The sequence below is a fragment of the Oryctolagus cuniculus genome, chromosome 7 (assembly GCF_051225735.1).
Source record: "Oryctolagus cuniculus isolate XC-2025 breed Fujian yellow rabbit chromosome 7, ASM5122573v1, whole genome shotgun sequence".
NCBI lineage: Eukaryota > Metazoa > Chordata > Mammalia > Lagomorpha > Leporidae > Oryctolagus > Oryctolagus cuniculus.
The window spans coordinates 3,220,332-3,236,719 of NC_142873.1; positions in this window are offsets into that span (position 1 = coordinate 3,220,332).

Genomic DNA, 16,388 nt, shown 5'->3' on the forward strand with positions numbered 1-16,388 from the left:
AGTGTATTTTTGATAAAGTATCTTTATATTTCCAACTGAGATTAAAGTTGAACATTTTCCCATGTTTTTAGTTACTTAGGTTTCCACTTCTGTTGACTGCCTGTTCACATGCTTGAATGTTTTACTACTGAGTCATTTGTCTAGCTGTTGTCAAGGAATTAAGCAATCCCAAAGAAAATTGAATAAGTGCGAAACTAATTTTCTACCCCTTTAGAATCTATTTAACTCCCAAAAGGTTTAGACTTCTTTACTCGTGGCACAGCAGCTAGCACAAGCCCTGTGACCACATGTGTTCCCTTCTCCCTGAGTCCCATGAGGGGATGCACTGATGCAGAGTGGGTCTTGTTAGATGTTTGATCTGCCACCCCAGTAAGGAATCCTAGACCTAGGAAACTTGGAATCTTTTAGGGAGCTACAAGCAAAACTTCCCAAACTTTGCTTCACAGAGACACTTTAATATCCTGATAAGGAAACAAATTATCGTAGCTTCCAAGCCCACGTGCTAAACAAACATTCCAAAAAGATAATCTGGAATGAAAACTATGTTAAGATTCACCATAGAGAATAACAACAGTTTGTATGAGACTGTTTTAAGAGTTTTACAATTTCAGCCAGTTAAAACCTCACTATGGTGTGGTTGGTACTTACATTAAATAAGAAAAACAAAAAAAAAATCTTAATTAGTTGTTGTCCAAAAGAAATTCAGTAAAACCAAAACAATATCTTGATTTAAAAGTACTCCTTAATGTTTATAACTTTTTCCTGAACAAATATTACCAATTTTAAGCCCAAAGTCAACACCATATGTAATAATGAATAACTAAAGATAACTAGGTTAAACCTATTCCAAAGAAACAAAAGCACAGAGAAGACTAATGGTGGTATTTTGTAACACAGTTCTCAATACAGGATTATGGGAGGATTAATTCCATAGAACTACTTTGTTTTTCTTTTTTGTTTTTTATTATTAATTTTAAATTTACAAAACAAAAACTGTGAGATGTTTTATAATGAGTTCTCATACATCCTTCACCCTACTTCCCCATTACCTACTTCCCCATTAATATTTCATATTAGTATTTTTGTCACAATACATAAAACACACCCAACTTGCCTGTTTTTTAATCCAAATTCCTTTTATCCCTCCCACCCCTCTCAGCCTCGAGTAATCAACATTCTGTCTTTTTTTAAAGATTTTATTTTATTTATTTTAGAGGTAGAGTTACAGACAGTGAGAGGGAGAGACAGAGAGAAAGATCTTCCGTTCATTGGTTCACTCCCCAAATGGCCGCAATGGCCGGAGCTGCACCGATGCGAAGCCAGGAGCCAGGAGCTTCTTCCAGTCTCCCACACGGGTGCAGGGGCCCAAGGACTTGGGTCATCCCCCACTGCTTTCCCAGGCCATAGCAGAGAGCTGGATTGGAAGAGGAGCAGCAGGGACTGGAACTGGCGCCCATACAGGATGCTGACGCCGCAGGTGGAGGATTAACCTACTGTGCCAGCCCCAACATTCTTTTCTTTTCTTTTTTTTTTTTTTTTTTTTTTTTGGACAGGCAGAGTGGACAGTGAGAGAGAGAGACAGAAAGAAAGGTCTTCCTTTTCCTTTAGTTCACCCCCCAATGGCCGCTGCAGCCAGCGCACTGCGGCCGGCGCACCTCGCCGATCTGAAGCCAGGAGCCAGGTGTTTCTCCTGGTCTCCCACGCGGGTGCAGGGCCCAAGCACTTGGGCCATCCTCCACCGCACTCCCGGGCCACAGCAGAGAGCTGGACAGGAAGAGGAGCAACCAGGACAGAATCCGGCACCCCAAATGGGCCTAGAACCCAGGGTGCCGGCACCATAGGCAGAGGATTAGCCTAGTGAGCTGTGGCGCCGGCCCCCAACATTCTGTCTTAAGATTGAATTTTTTTTAACGTGTGAACTATGGTCTATACCTTTTTAAAATGAATAATAACTCATTAAATACCATTGAGCTCTCATGATGTGTTATCTCTGTTCCACAGATAAGGAAATTAGGCTGAGATTAAGTCATTTGTCTAAGATTGCTACCTAACTCTGTGTCAAGTGAGTGGGATTTTTCTCCAGGAAGAGACCCTCTAAACCACAGGCTGCAGACTTTCTTCTAATTACCCTCATCCTCTCCCTCTCCACACTTCTCCAATTAACATCCTCCTAATGCACACAGGGTTCCCAGCTTCCTGCGATTGGAGGACTCTCACACACCATGACACAGGTTGATTTTGTCCAAGGGACAGGCATGTCAAGCTGGAAGTGAGTGAATCTCACCTTACAACAGCAAAAAATATGAGAAGAGGAAGAAAAAATCACAGAGCTGGAGGCCGCCAGGACGGAAACTGATGTGTCTCGTCCATGGTATCCCTGGTTAGTGCCTGTGGCTATCATTCGCTTATGGATGCAACTTGGCAAACATTTACATTTCAAATATGCAAGAAAATTGTCTGTCTATTCTGGAGAAGAATGTTACCACGTGCCTGAATTTTAGAAAGGGAAATTAAAACTGACCCCTTGGTCAATCCAAAGTAGAATCCAGGGAGCATTTGCCCATTCTGGCCCCTTCCTCCCAAGCTCCGGTTCTTCAGCCTTCCCACAGGGCTCTGCACTGCTGCTCTGTTGTCTGTATGTTAAGTACAGCATCTAAGGGTGTTGCTGATTTGAAACCTTCAGCATTTCTCTTCCTTTCATGCAGGAGAAACAATTATAGTTCCCCCAAAATGAAAAGAGATCTAGTTCTTCAGAACAGTCAGCTAAAATAATAGTGTCTCAAATATTCCAGGTGCCTCTAAGGCCTTCAGTTAGAGTGAAACCTTCTCTCTGAACCCCTGCAAGCCCAGTGAAACTCTGCTTGTGGTTAAGAAAAGAAAGAAAGGAGGCAGTACACAGTTTCACAGTATTCACTCCACCACTTTCCATAGTGATGAGACAGAAACCTCTTGGGGTGAAAAGGATGGGGAAATTTGGAGAACTATCTATCACGTACCAGGATCTGCTTTGTTCAACCAGCTCCTGATGTCTTGGCCATGAAGATAACAAGAAAGAGGTCTAAATACAGAGTTGAGGGAAAGTAGAGCCAAATCCCATATGGACACCGGTTTGAGTCCCGGCTGCTCCTCTTCTAATCCAGCTCTCTGCTGTGGCCTGGGAAAGCAGTGGAACATGACCCAAGTCCTTGGGTCCGTGCACCCTCATGGGAGACCCATAGGAAGCTCCTGGTCCTGGCTTCAGCTCGGCCCTGTTCCAAAGAGGATCTGAACCAGTGGATACAAGACCTTTCTCTCTCTCTGCCTCTGCCTTTCTGTAGCTCTGCCTTTCAAATATATAAATAAATCTTTTTTAAAAAACTCAAACGTAGTAAGCATTTAATAAAGGGCAGTCCTTATCACCGGGTGTATGCCCAAAGATGGTTAGTACTCAGGTGGACTGATTCTGTATCAGGAAACTCTGAGATTGTTAATAGAATCCAGGGCAATTCTAATAACCATGAACACAATGCTATACATTTTGGGTGTGCATTTCAGTCAATCTTCATCACAATCCCATAAAGTAAGTATAGCTACTGCACCCATGTAACAGACAGGAAACCAAAACTTAGGTCCATTACATATCCTTGAGTAGACAGGGAAGTAGCTGGCAAGCAAGAGCTGAGGTCATCGTATTATAAGGTCACTGAAATAAAATTACCATGGCTGACACACCCACTCCCTCAGTGTACCTGACACTGTGACACATCCAAGATTTCAAAAAAACAAAAGGGTAAGGGTATGGGCAGTACTCGAGCCCTGAGTTCAAGGTCTGTGCCCTTCACTTCCATGTGTACATACCTACGCAATGCTTGGCAGATAATAGAAATTGAATTATTGTTTGTTAAATGAGTGAATGAATGCATGGATGAAGGACATGAAATTACAACAACTAATCTTAAGAGCACTTCTGATCCAAGCTATCAAGGTAAGCCTCTATAAGAAAATTAGAAGTGACTCATCTCATTCATTGCATATGAATTTTATTATTTCAACTCTCAGACCACAGCCACTTCTTCATTTTGTGAGGGGTCCTGTCAGTTGCCATATTACATTGTCTGTAGTCTTTACATATTCTCACAAGTTAGAATAAAGAAGGGTCTATGTGAGTTAAAAATACATCAATATACAATAAGCCGCTGCTGGGAGGGGAATCACTGATGTAACGATGGACAGAGAAATGGGAGGGGAATGCTGGGGAAATGGTGACAGGAGCTTCCTGTCACAGAAGGGATCAGAGAGACTTTAATTTTCATACTGTGAATCTTAAATCTTTACATTAAAACTCCAAGTGTGAAAAAAGATAGAAAGGCCTGTACAGAAATTACACTCTAAATGAAGCTCATGCTGAACAACTTGGATGCTTTTGGACAGCATCCTGGCTTTCTGGGTTTTTAGGCATGTTGCCCCGTGCTTAATCCTCAATATCTTCATCCTCAAAATGAGGGCAGGAACATGGGGTTCTGGTATGGTATGTGTACACCATAGCTCATTTGTCTGTCATCATTAGAAACTGAACAAGCACTACTGCATGAGTGCCTTTCTCAGGCAACTGTTGATATCCCTTTAAACTGCAAATTACCATCACTATTTAAACCATTTACAGAGGAAAAACACAATTATTCTATTTCTTAAGATGCCATTTAGATATTTGTGTGATCAAGTGTATATCAATAGTTCTCTGGGTTGGGTTAGACTTCAGCTAGAGGGATACAGTAATCACTAATATCTTCTAGTCACCATTTACTGAACTCATTATGTATAGGAAAATTAAATGCCTCACATACATTATCTCATTTAATACTTAAAACAATCCTATGAGAGAAGCATACTAAAATCCCTATTTCAGTGAAACATAAACTACAGTATTTTCTTATAAGAAAAAGGTCGCTTACAGAACAAATGCAGTTAGATTACACTGTCAGCTGACTTTACAACAGGGACAGTGCAACTCCAACAAGTGTTGAGAGGAAATTACGACCAAGAACTGTATACTAACAAAGCTATCTTACAAAAATGAAAGCAAAAACAGACATTTCCAGGTAAATAAAAACTAGTGACCGACATCAACAAACTTTCACTAAAATGATGGCAAACATGTAGGTAAATCTAAACATTATATAAAAGTTATAATGATAAAGGTTAGTAGATGGGTCAGAAAATAAAGGTCAGAGTAAACTCATGGCAATAACAGTATATTTGTCAACAGAAAAATGAATAAAAATAAAATACTCCAGAATCTTTTATTATTCAAAATAGGCAGGTTTTGATAAATATGATGGTAAAATGTCAACAGTGATCATTAAAAGTAACAGGTAAAAAAAGAAAATGCACAAAGAATAAGCAGGAAAATTCAAGATAATTCAAGAAAAGAGCTTGAAAAGTAAAACAAAAAGAAAGCAAAAGTAAGATGGCAGTGGAAAGTAAATATAAATTAGATTATTTAATGTTTTAAAATATGCTGAACTAAAGTTGACAATAAAAAAGACATAGATTAGGCCGGCGCCACGGCTCACTAGGCTAATCCTCTGCCTTGCGGCGCCGGCACACCGGGTTCTAGTCCCGGTCGGGGCACTGGATTCTGTCCCGGTTGCCCCTCTTCCAGGCCAGCTCTCTGCTGTGGCCCGGGAGTGCAGTGGAGGATGGTCCAGGTGCTTGGGCCCTGCACCCCATGGGAGACCAGGAAAAGTACCTGGCTCCTGCCATTGGATCAGCGCGGTGCACTGGCTGTGGCAGCCATTGGAGGGTGAACCAACGGCAAAGGAAGACCTTTCTCCCTGTCTCTCTCTCTCACTGTCCACTCTGCCTGTCAAAAAAAAAAAAAAATTATTTAGAACATTCATTCATTTTGAAAAAACAGTTATATCTATTTACAAGAAGATCTGTTATATGCTATGTATAAGAGAACCACTTAAAATGGTAGGGGAGCTATGGTCTATAGGCCACATTAGGCTTATAATCTGTTTTTATAAATAAAGGCTTACTGGGTCACTGACAGGCCATTTGTTTCCGTGTTGGATATGGCTCCTTTCATTTTGCAACAATAGAGTTGAGTAATTCCAACAGAGACTGTATACCCTGCACACCTGACTCAGATATTTTACAAAGTTTTCTGAATTCTGACCTAAAATAAAAAGACACGGAAAGATTAAAACAAAAATTAAGAACCCAAATGGCTGAATAGTGAAAATCCACAGTAACTTCTGCTGCAGAAGGATACAAAATAAATAAATAAATAAATAAATAAATAAAGGGAAGGACCATGTTTTCAGAGACTGACTGACACGTGTTTTCAGTGCAGCAGTGACACAAGAGAACAAAGTTTCCATGGGAGAGTGTGGAAAGAGGATAGACACATTGCTGCTGCCAGCCATGCAGCACAGCCAGCTGCTGGCTGGAAGTGCCCTCCTTCTCAAGTCAAGGTAGGAAGAAATTGCCATGTGTCCCACCATGAGCAGCTTTAGCTGAGGGAAAATTCCAGAGTCACCCACCCCACTAGCATGAACTCCAGCCCAGGGAGCTGACTGGGGTCCGAGTGTCAGTGTGGATCTGAGAAGGGCAGCCACATTGCCACCATTCCCCCTTCCCCCCAATCATCCCTGCAGAGCTCTGGACTCAGCTGGTTGTGAAGAATCACACTGCTGATTTCCGTTCTGCTGCTACCAGAAACAAAGTCAGGGAAACTCGCATGGTGGAGGGCAGGCCCTGTGTATCCACCAACTGTGGGAGTGTTGGATATAAGCCCAAGAGCTGTGCTCACTCACTCTTTGTGATCCAAGGGGGGCTCCCTCAGCATTTTCGGGCTACATCAACAATAGACCATAAAAATTCTGAACCCAAACTGAGGAAGTTCCCTCTGCACCTTCTATCTAGTTCACAGTGCCAGCAGCCCTGAACACAACGCCAGCAATACCCTTGCATGCCTTGTCAGAACTGGGCATCTTTGGCTTGTAGAACCAGGACTGATATGATATTATAACTTGTGCAGAAATTTGCAATCACCATATCTGGAGTACTCTCTCTGCATTGCTCTGCTTCATATGCGTGGCTACCATTATCCCCAATACCTGCCTCAACCTTGGGAGATCTGGATAATGACTTCACTATGCCCTGCAAAACCAGAACTGTAATAATCAGTACAAATTTCCTCAAACGCACTGGAATCCACCCAGAGGACCTAGGGAAGAACCTGCCTGCATCCCACCTCTCTGCACCTACATGTGCCAGGGAAAAAATCTCCTGCATGCCTTCTAGTCAACCTGTAGGACTTAAGTTGTGTTTGGGTCATATCCCACTGTCCTGAGACTAGGGCTACTGGTGCTCTCCTAACGGGATCTGAAAAAGGGCCAATCCACACCACAGAGTCCTAGAGCCACAAATATTGGTACCACAAGCTACAGCACCAATCAGATTTGCCAGTGGGAGAAATGGACAGCCCCCTTGGTGGCCCTCAGCACCAAGAACAAGACCCTAGTTACCACAGTCCCCAGTGTAACTGACACCAACCTCTCTGAGGACAGAAAATACACATCCTAGGAAGCCCACATTCACCGAAAAGTCACACTTCTACCCCTACAAACTCCAGCAGATTATATTACTTCATTACTTATAGACACATCAGATACTGACTTAAACAAATCACTCAGAGGCCACACTCCTGGGAAGACCTAAAACCAAAGCCAAAGCAACTAGTCAAGTAATATCCTACATACTAGCTAAACCATAAATTATTTTTCAATAAAACACACTTCATAAACAAGAAGGGACAGTTACACCAGTTGCACAGACATCAATGTAGGAACACAGGAAACTTGAAGAAGTAAGGTAGCATGACACTTTTGTGTGTGTGTGTGTGACAGGCAGAGTGGACAGTGAGAGAGAGAGACAGAGAGAAAGGTCTTCCTTTGCCGTTGGTTTACCTTCCAATGGCCGCTACGGCCAGTGTGCTGTGGCTGGCGCACCGCACTTATCCAAAACCAGGAGCCAGGTACTTATCCTGGTCTCCCATGGGGTGCAAGGCCCAAGTACTTGGGCCATCCTCCACTGCACTCCCAGGCCACAGCAGAGAGCTGGCCTGGAAGAGGAGCAACCGGGACAGAATCCGGCGCCCCAACCAGGACTAGAACCCGGTGTGACGGTGCCGCAGGCAGAGGATTAGCCTAGTGAGCCGTGGCGCCGGCCAGCATGACACTTACAAAAGAACACAACAATTCCCAAGAATTAGATCCTAATCTGAAGGAGAGCTGTGAAATACCAAAAATATAATTCAAAATAACGATTATAAGGAAACTCAATGCAGTGCAAGAGTATGAAAACACAGCTTAAAGAAATGAGGAAATCAATGAGTTGACATGAATGAAAAATTCACTATGGAGAAAGAAATCATCAAAAAGTATGAAGGAGAAATTTTGGAGATGAAAATTTAATTAGTGACATAAAAATTAAGAGCTTTAACAGGAGAATAGATCATTTGGAGAAAAGAATTTCTTATCTAGAGGATAAGACTTTTGAAATAACCCAATCAGACAAAAATAAAGAGAAAGGAATGAAAAAGAATGAAGAAAGTCTACATCAAACATGAGATATTGTTAAACCACCAAACATTCAAGGAGAAGAGAAGGAAAAAGTTGTTGAGAACCTCCTAAATGAAATAACAGCTGAAGATTTCCCAGGTGTTAAGAGACATGGACATCGAGATACAGTAAGTTCAAAGTACCTCAAGAAGATTCAACCAAACAAAATATTCTCCAAGGCACCATGCAGTCAAATTGTCAAAAGTCAAGGACAAGGATAGAATCTTAAAGACATTAAGAGAAAAGTGTCAAGTTACATAAAGGAAAATCAATTAAACTACACACAGACTTCTTAGCGGAAACTCTACAGGCCAGAAAAAAAGTGGGATGATACATTCAATGTATTAAAAAAAAAAAAAAAAAAAGACTTCCAACCAAGAATATTATATCCAGCAAAGCTATCCTTTGAAAGTGAAGGAGAAATAAGGTATTTCTCAGATAAGCATAAACTAAGATAATTCACCACCACCAGAGCAGCCTTAAAAAATTCTTAAGGTAGTCCTAAATTAGAAGTAAACATCATAAAAACACATGACAATACCCAATCACTGACAGAGAGGTATAATCAGTAAGCAATCAATGAAATGACAGAGGTTAGTTCTCATCTATCAACACTAACATTGAATGACCATACACTTAAGATCTCTGTACTTTATGGTCTGTGATCTTGACATCTTAAACTATGTGGCCTGCGCCGCAGCTCGATAGGCTAATCCTTCGCCTGTAGCACCAGCAAACTGGGTTCTAGTCCCGGTCGGGGCGCCAGATTCTGTCCCAGTTGCTCCTCTTCCAGGCCAGCTCTCTGCTGTGGCCAGGGAAGGCAGTGGAGGATAGCCCAAGTGCTTGGGCCCTGCACCCCATGGGAGACCAGGAGAAGCACCTGGCTCCGGGCTTCGGATCAGCGCAGTGCACCAGGCGCAGCACGCCGACTGCGGTGGGCATTGGAGGGTGAACCAACGGCAAAGGAAGACCTTTCTCTGTCTCTCTCTCACTGTCCACTCTGCCTGTCAAAAAAAAAAAAAAAAACACTATGTAATATGTAAGGCACAAATTGATATTGCTATGGAGAAAAACTAACAACTCTATCATATTAGTACATGTTAAGTATCCCTATTCTTAAAATCAAAGTCAAAAATTCAAAATTTGAATTTTTCAGTTCTGATGTAACATCACTGGTGGAAAATTCCACACCTGACTTCATGTGATAGGTCATGATCAAACACAGATACATCAGCGCAAAAATTTAACAAACATGCCAAAATTTACACAGAAATGTGAAGAATATAGAATAACCAAATTTTGAAAAATAATATTGGAAGATTTACAATATATGACTTCAAGACATTTCAGTATTCAAGTCAATGGCGTTGGCATAAAGTACACATAACCTTAATATATGTGGTCAACTTATTTTCAGAAAAGGTACCATGATTATTCAGGAAAAGAAATCCAGGCCGGTGCTGTGGCACAGCAGGTTAACACCCTGGCCTGAAGCACCAGCATCCCATTTGGGCACCAGTTTAAGACCCGGCTGCTCTACTTCTAACCTAGCTCTATGCTATGGGCTGGGAAAGCAGTAGAAGATGGCCCAAGTCCTTGGGCCCCTGCACCTGCATGGGGGACCCGGAAGAAGCTCCTGGCTCCTGGCTTCAGATTGGCGTAGTTCCAGCCATTGAGGCCATCTGGGAAGGGAACTAGTGGATGGAAGACCTCTCTCTCTGTCTCTAGCTCTCTCTGCAACTCTGTCATTCAAATAAATAAAATAAAAGTTAAAAAAAAACAAATAAATAAAATAAATTTTAAAAAAAGAAATCCAATAAATAGTGGTGGAAGAATGGAACATCCATTTGAGGAAAAAAAAGCTCTTTCATGCCATATACAAAAAAGCAACTCAAAATGGATCATATATGTAAACATAAAATATAAAACTAGAGCACTTACAGAATAAAACTTAGATAAACTCTTAGTGAACATAGGATATACACAGTTTTCCTAGAGAACACAGAAAGCAGGAACCATGAAAGACAAAAAGTTTATAAAATGAGTTTAATTAAAATTAAAATCTGCTCAAAATAGTAGACCAGGAGAAAAACATGGGTAGAAAATATTCACAGTACATATGACCCAAAAAATGTTGTAGTCAGTATAAAGAATTCTTAGAACTGCACACTAATAAAATAATCAACCCAATGTTTTAAATGTGCAAAACTTTTGAATAGTCACATCACTGAAATTCTACAAATGTCTGAGGAGCACATGAAAAGACGTTCAGCATCATTACTCATCAGGGAAGTACAACATAAAACCACAGTTAGACACCGCTACACTCCCACTGGAATGGCTAAGATTTAAAAGACTGACAATAACAAGTATTGATGAGCAACTGAAACTCTCAGGTATTACTGGCAGAAACTGAGAATGATATAACCATTTTGAAATACCAGGGTCATTTCCTATAAAGTTAAATATACATTCACTAAAAGACCCAACAATTCCACATCTAAATAATTGCCCAAAAGTAGTGAAAAGATATCTCCACTCAAAAATGTGTATTTTTACATTCAGAGCAGTGTTACTCACAATAACCAGAAGCAGAAAACAACCCAAATTCATCATGCAGTAAATAGGGAAGCAAATTGTGATCTACCACCCTATGGAATATTATTCTGTGATGAAATTTATTTTTAATGATTTTTAAAGATTGTATTTATTTATTTATTTGAAAGAGTTACGAACAATGAGAGGGAGAGTCAGAGAGAGAGTTCTTCCTTCCGTTGGTTCATTCCCCAGATGGCCGCAACAGCCAGAGCTGCACCAATCCGAAGCCAGGAGCCAGGAGCCAGGTGCTTCTCCCCGGTCTCCCATGCAGATGCAGGAGCCCAAGCACTTGGGCCATCTTCTACTGCTTTCCCAGGCCACAGCAGAGAGCTGGATTGGAAGAGGGACAGCCAAGACTAGAACCAGCGCCCATATGGGATGCCAGCGCCACAGGCAGAGGATTAATCTACTGCACCACAGGCACCGGCCCCTTAAAGATTTATTTATCTGAAAGGCGAAATAACAGAAAGACAGAGGGGGTGGGAGGAGAGGGGGAGGGAGAGGTGCAGGGAGGGGGGAGGGAGGAGGAAAGAGGGAGAGGGAGGAGGGAGGGAGAGGGGAGGGGGAGGGAGAGGGTGAGGGAGGGAGGAGGGGAGGGGAGGGGGAGGGAGAGGGAGGAGGGAGGGGGAGAGAGAGAGAGAGAGAGAGAGAATATCTTCCATCTACTGGTTCACTCCCCCAAATGGCCACAGCAACCAGTTCTAGGTCAGGCTGAAGCTGGGAGCCAGCAATTTCATCCTGGGGTCTCCCAGATTGAGAGTAGAGGCCTAAGCACTTGGGCCATCTTCTGTTGTCTTCCCAGGTGCATTAGAAGGAAGCCTGATCAGAAGCAGAGTAACCAGGACTCAAATTGGTTCTCTAATACGAGATGCCAGCATTGCAAGCTTAACCCTCTGTGATACAACTCTAGCCCCAATTATTGTTAAATGCAGCAGCATGAATGACTTCCCAAAGTGTTATGCTGAATTAAAGAAACAGAGTCAATGGGTATATGTTATTCCTATTTATATGAAATTCTACAAGGAAAAATTAATCTATAGGAACAACAGATTAATGAGGATTGTAAAGACTACAAATATCAGGAGGATATACATTGGGGTTAAAAAAAAATTGACTGCAACACTAACTGTGTTACTGGAGAAACAGATGTATACATCCACCACGTCATCTAACTGTACTTTCAAGAAAAAGATACGCTGGATTCCCAGATGGCTGGAAAAAAAAAAAAAGACATGCTGATTCTGACAAGGGAAGGTATCAGAAGAAAACCAGAGGAAGTGTAGTCCATGGGGGCAGTTGCAGAGAAGTTTGGGAAGAAGAGGAACACCCTGAGAGCAGTGTGCAGCAGTGAGCAGGGCTACTGCACTTGAATCCTGCAGCCAGGGTCTGGAAGAGATGCTATATTCTGAGAGCGAGGTAGGGCAGCCTGCAGCAGAGCATGCCACTGGCAAAACTCCAAGAGGGGGAACCTCGAGGACCACACTGCAAAGGAAACACAGCAAAGTGAAAAGGAAACTGACAGAACAGGAGAAAATATTTGCAAACTATGTAACTGATAAAGGTTTAATATCAAGAAACCATAAAGAGGTCAAGAAACGCACAACAAAACAAACAGTCCAGTTAAGAAATGGGCAAAGGACTTGAACAAACATTTTTCAAAAGAGGAAATTCAGATGGCCAACAGACACATGAAAAAAATGCTCAGGATCACTAGCCATCAGGTACATGCAAATCAAAACCACAATGAGTGCCGGCGCCGCAGCTCAACAGGTTAATCCTCCGCCTTGCGGCGCCAGCACACTGGGTTCTAGTCCTGGTCGGGGCGCCGGATTCTGTCCCGGTTGCCCCTTTTCCAGGCCAGCTCTCTGCTGTGGCCAGGGAAGGCAGTGGAGGATGGCCCAGGTGCTTGGGCCCTGCATCCGCGTGGGAGACCAGGAGAAGCACCTGGCTCCTGGCTTTGGATCAGCGCAATGCGCTGGCCGCAGCAGCCATTGGAGGGTGAACCAATGGCAAAAGGAAGACCTTTCTCTCTGTCTCTCTCTCTCTCACTGTCCACTCTGCCTGTCAAAAATCAAAAATCAAAAAAAAAAATCAAAAAAAAAAAACACAATGAGGTTTCAACTCACCCCAGTTGGAATAACTCTCATACAGAAATAATAAAAAGAAATAAATGCTAGCAAGGATGTGAGGAAAAAGGTTCCCTAATCCACTGCTGGTGGGAATGTAAACTACTGTAGTACAACTGCTGAGGAAGACAATATGGAGCCACCTCAGAAAGCTCAAAGTAAATCTACCAAATGACCCAGCCATCCCACTCCTGGGAATTTTCCCAAAGGAAATGAAGTCAGCATATGAAAGAGTTATCTATACCACCATGTTTACCGCAGCTCAACTTACAACAGCTATGATATGGAATTGGTCCAGATGTCCATCAAACGACTGGATAAAGAAAATGTGGCACAGGTACACTACTAATACTACATATACATTACTATATACACATATACTTTAATACACTACTAACACCGCATATACATTACTAAGCAAGAAACAAGAATGAAATCCTGTCTTTCACAACAAAATGGGTACAACCTGAAACCATTATACTTATTTAAATAAGGCAGTTTCAGAAAGATAAATGCCATACATCTTCCTGGTCTGCGGTAACTAATAGAGTACAAAAAAATGTAACCTGTAGTTATTTGCATTGCATTCTGCATATAGTTATCCTTGTGCATAAACTATTGAGAAGAAATGGCTTAACGTTTAAATGAACTTAATTATCAACTTGTGACTGAACAGGAAATATTTAGATGTTACATTGCCATTGGTTCTATTTCACCGAAAGAAATTATGGGGGCTGGCACTGTGGTGCAGCGGATTAAAGTCCTGGTCTGAAGTGCCGGCATCCCATATGGGTGCCGGTTCTAGTCCTGGCTGCTCCTCTTCCAATCCAGCTCTCTGCTATGGCCAGGGAAAGCAGTAGAGAACGGCCCAAGTCCTTGGGCCCCTGCACCCACGTGGGAGACCTGGAGGAAGCTTCTGGCTCTTGGCTTCGGATTGGCTCCACTCCAGCCATTGTGGCCATCTGGGGAGTGAACCAGCTAATGGAATACCTCTCTCTGTCTCCACCTCTCTCTGTAACTCTGTCTTTCATATAAAAAAAAAACTTAAAAGAAAAAGAAAGAAAGAAATTATGAATGACTAATTGACCAAAAAAGTGTATATGGGTGAAATGGTCATTTTCCCATTCAATTATTGTTTATAGCTATTGTCTATATTCCCACTAAACTAGGGAATTTTGGCTTTTTACTTGCTAAACTTCTAATCTGATGCATAGTAAGCCTTTTCTCTGTGATGTGAATTTAAAATATGTTATCTAAAAAAAAAAAGTAGATTAAGAGAAGATGGGAGGTAAGGAGGAAGGGAATGCCATTATGTTCTTAGACTTGTATCTATAAATCATATTGAATCTTTTAAAATGTAAATTTAAAAGATATCTTAATTTTGTAAATTAAATCTCAGTAAAGATGATTAAAATATTATAGATTAAAATTTCTGGAACATAATAAAGTACATTTTAGAGGGAATTTACAGCTTTAAATATTTACAATTAGAAAAAAAAGTTGAAAATTAATGATAAGCTTCCAAGTTAAGAAGTTAGAAAAAGAACAAGAGAAACAAACCAAAGACAACAATGCAGAAAGTAGGAAGAAATTATAAAGAAAGAGAAGAAGCAAATGAAATCAAAAAGAAAGAAACAAACAAGTTTGTTCTTTGGAAAAAGTAACAGAAATAGACAAACTTCTAATACCGTGATATTCAATGCTCTAACAACTAGCCACTGTGGCTCCTTAAGCATAGACTAATTGAAGTTAAATGCAATCAATGCAGTCCCTCAGTCACAAGAGCTGCATGTCCCATCAGACTAGTGACTTGTGTTTGCTAGATACAAGTTTAGAAGAATAAACCATTTCAATCACTAAACCAGCCTTACTGTACAGAAGGTATTCTATTCTACATATGGAGTCAGTGTGAAAGAGTGTGCGGAGGAGCCATGACTTTCAGGAGCTCAAACTACGTAGGAGTCACAGAGCTTAAGTGGAAGAAATTAGCACAGAGCAGCAGGGCAGATGAGGTCAGGCACGCCTGGTGCTTTCTCTTTTCAAGATTTACTGGTTGTGTGAATCCAGCACTCAGTCCTGACCTTACCAACAGCATGCTTGCTTCTATCTGTAAGGCCTAGACTTTCACTGACATGGACCACACCAGATATGTGCTCCAAACCAGTGGTTTTGTTTTTTCCGTGCAGCCAGACAACTCTGCCTTGCTTATGCCGTTGATTTCTTTTTTCTTTTTGTTTTTTTAAATACTTATTTATTTATTTATTTATTTATTTGAAAGGCAGAGTCACAAAGAGGGAGGGGATAGGGATCTTCCATCTCCTGAATCATTCCCCAAATGGCTGCAATGGGCAGGGTTGAGCCAGGTGAAGCTAGGAGCCAGGAGCTTCTTTAAGGACTCCCAAGAACTTGGACCATCTTCTGCTGCTTTCCCAGGTACATTAGCAGGGATTTTTGCAGTAATCTAAATTTTCTTTTTTTATAGAAAGCTTTTAATTGATAAATATAAATTCCATAAGTACAACTTTGTGGATTATAGCAGTTCTCCAACCCCCAAACCATCCCACCTCCTACTCCCTCTCCCATCTCATTCTTCATTAAGATTCATTTTTAATTATCTTTATATATACAAGATCAATTCTATACTAAGTGAAGATTTCAACAGTTTGCACCCACACAGACACACAAAGTATAAAGTACTATTTGAAGACTAGTTTTACCGTTAATTCTCAAAGTACAACACATTAAGGACAGAGATCCTACGTGGGGAGGAAGTGCACAGTGACTCCTGTTGTTGATTTAACAATTGACACTCTTATTTATGACATCAGTGATAAAGCCACCTAAGCCACATGCTAGTGATCCTTTAAGTATGGAAGTTGCAGTAGTTTTTTTTTTTTTTTTAATTAGCAAGAGATAAGGCAGGAAAGAGATTAAGAGGGAACACAGACAGAGAAAGAAAGAATAAAGGCTTGGACAGGAGCCTGCCAGCCATGGACACAACGCTGAGCACACACCTCCTGACTGTGTTACTGGATACAGACAGACAGGAGAAGAA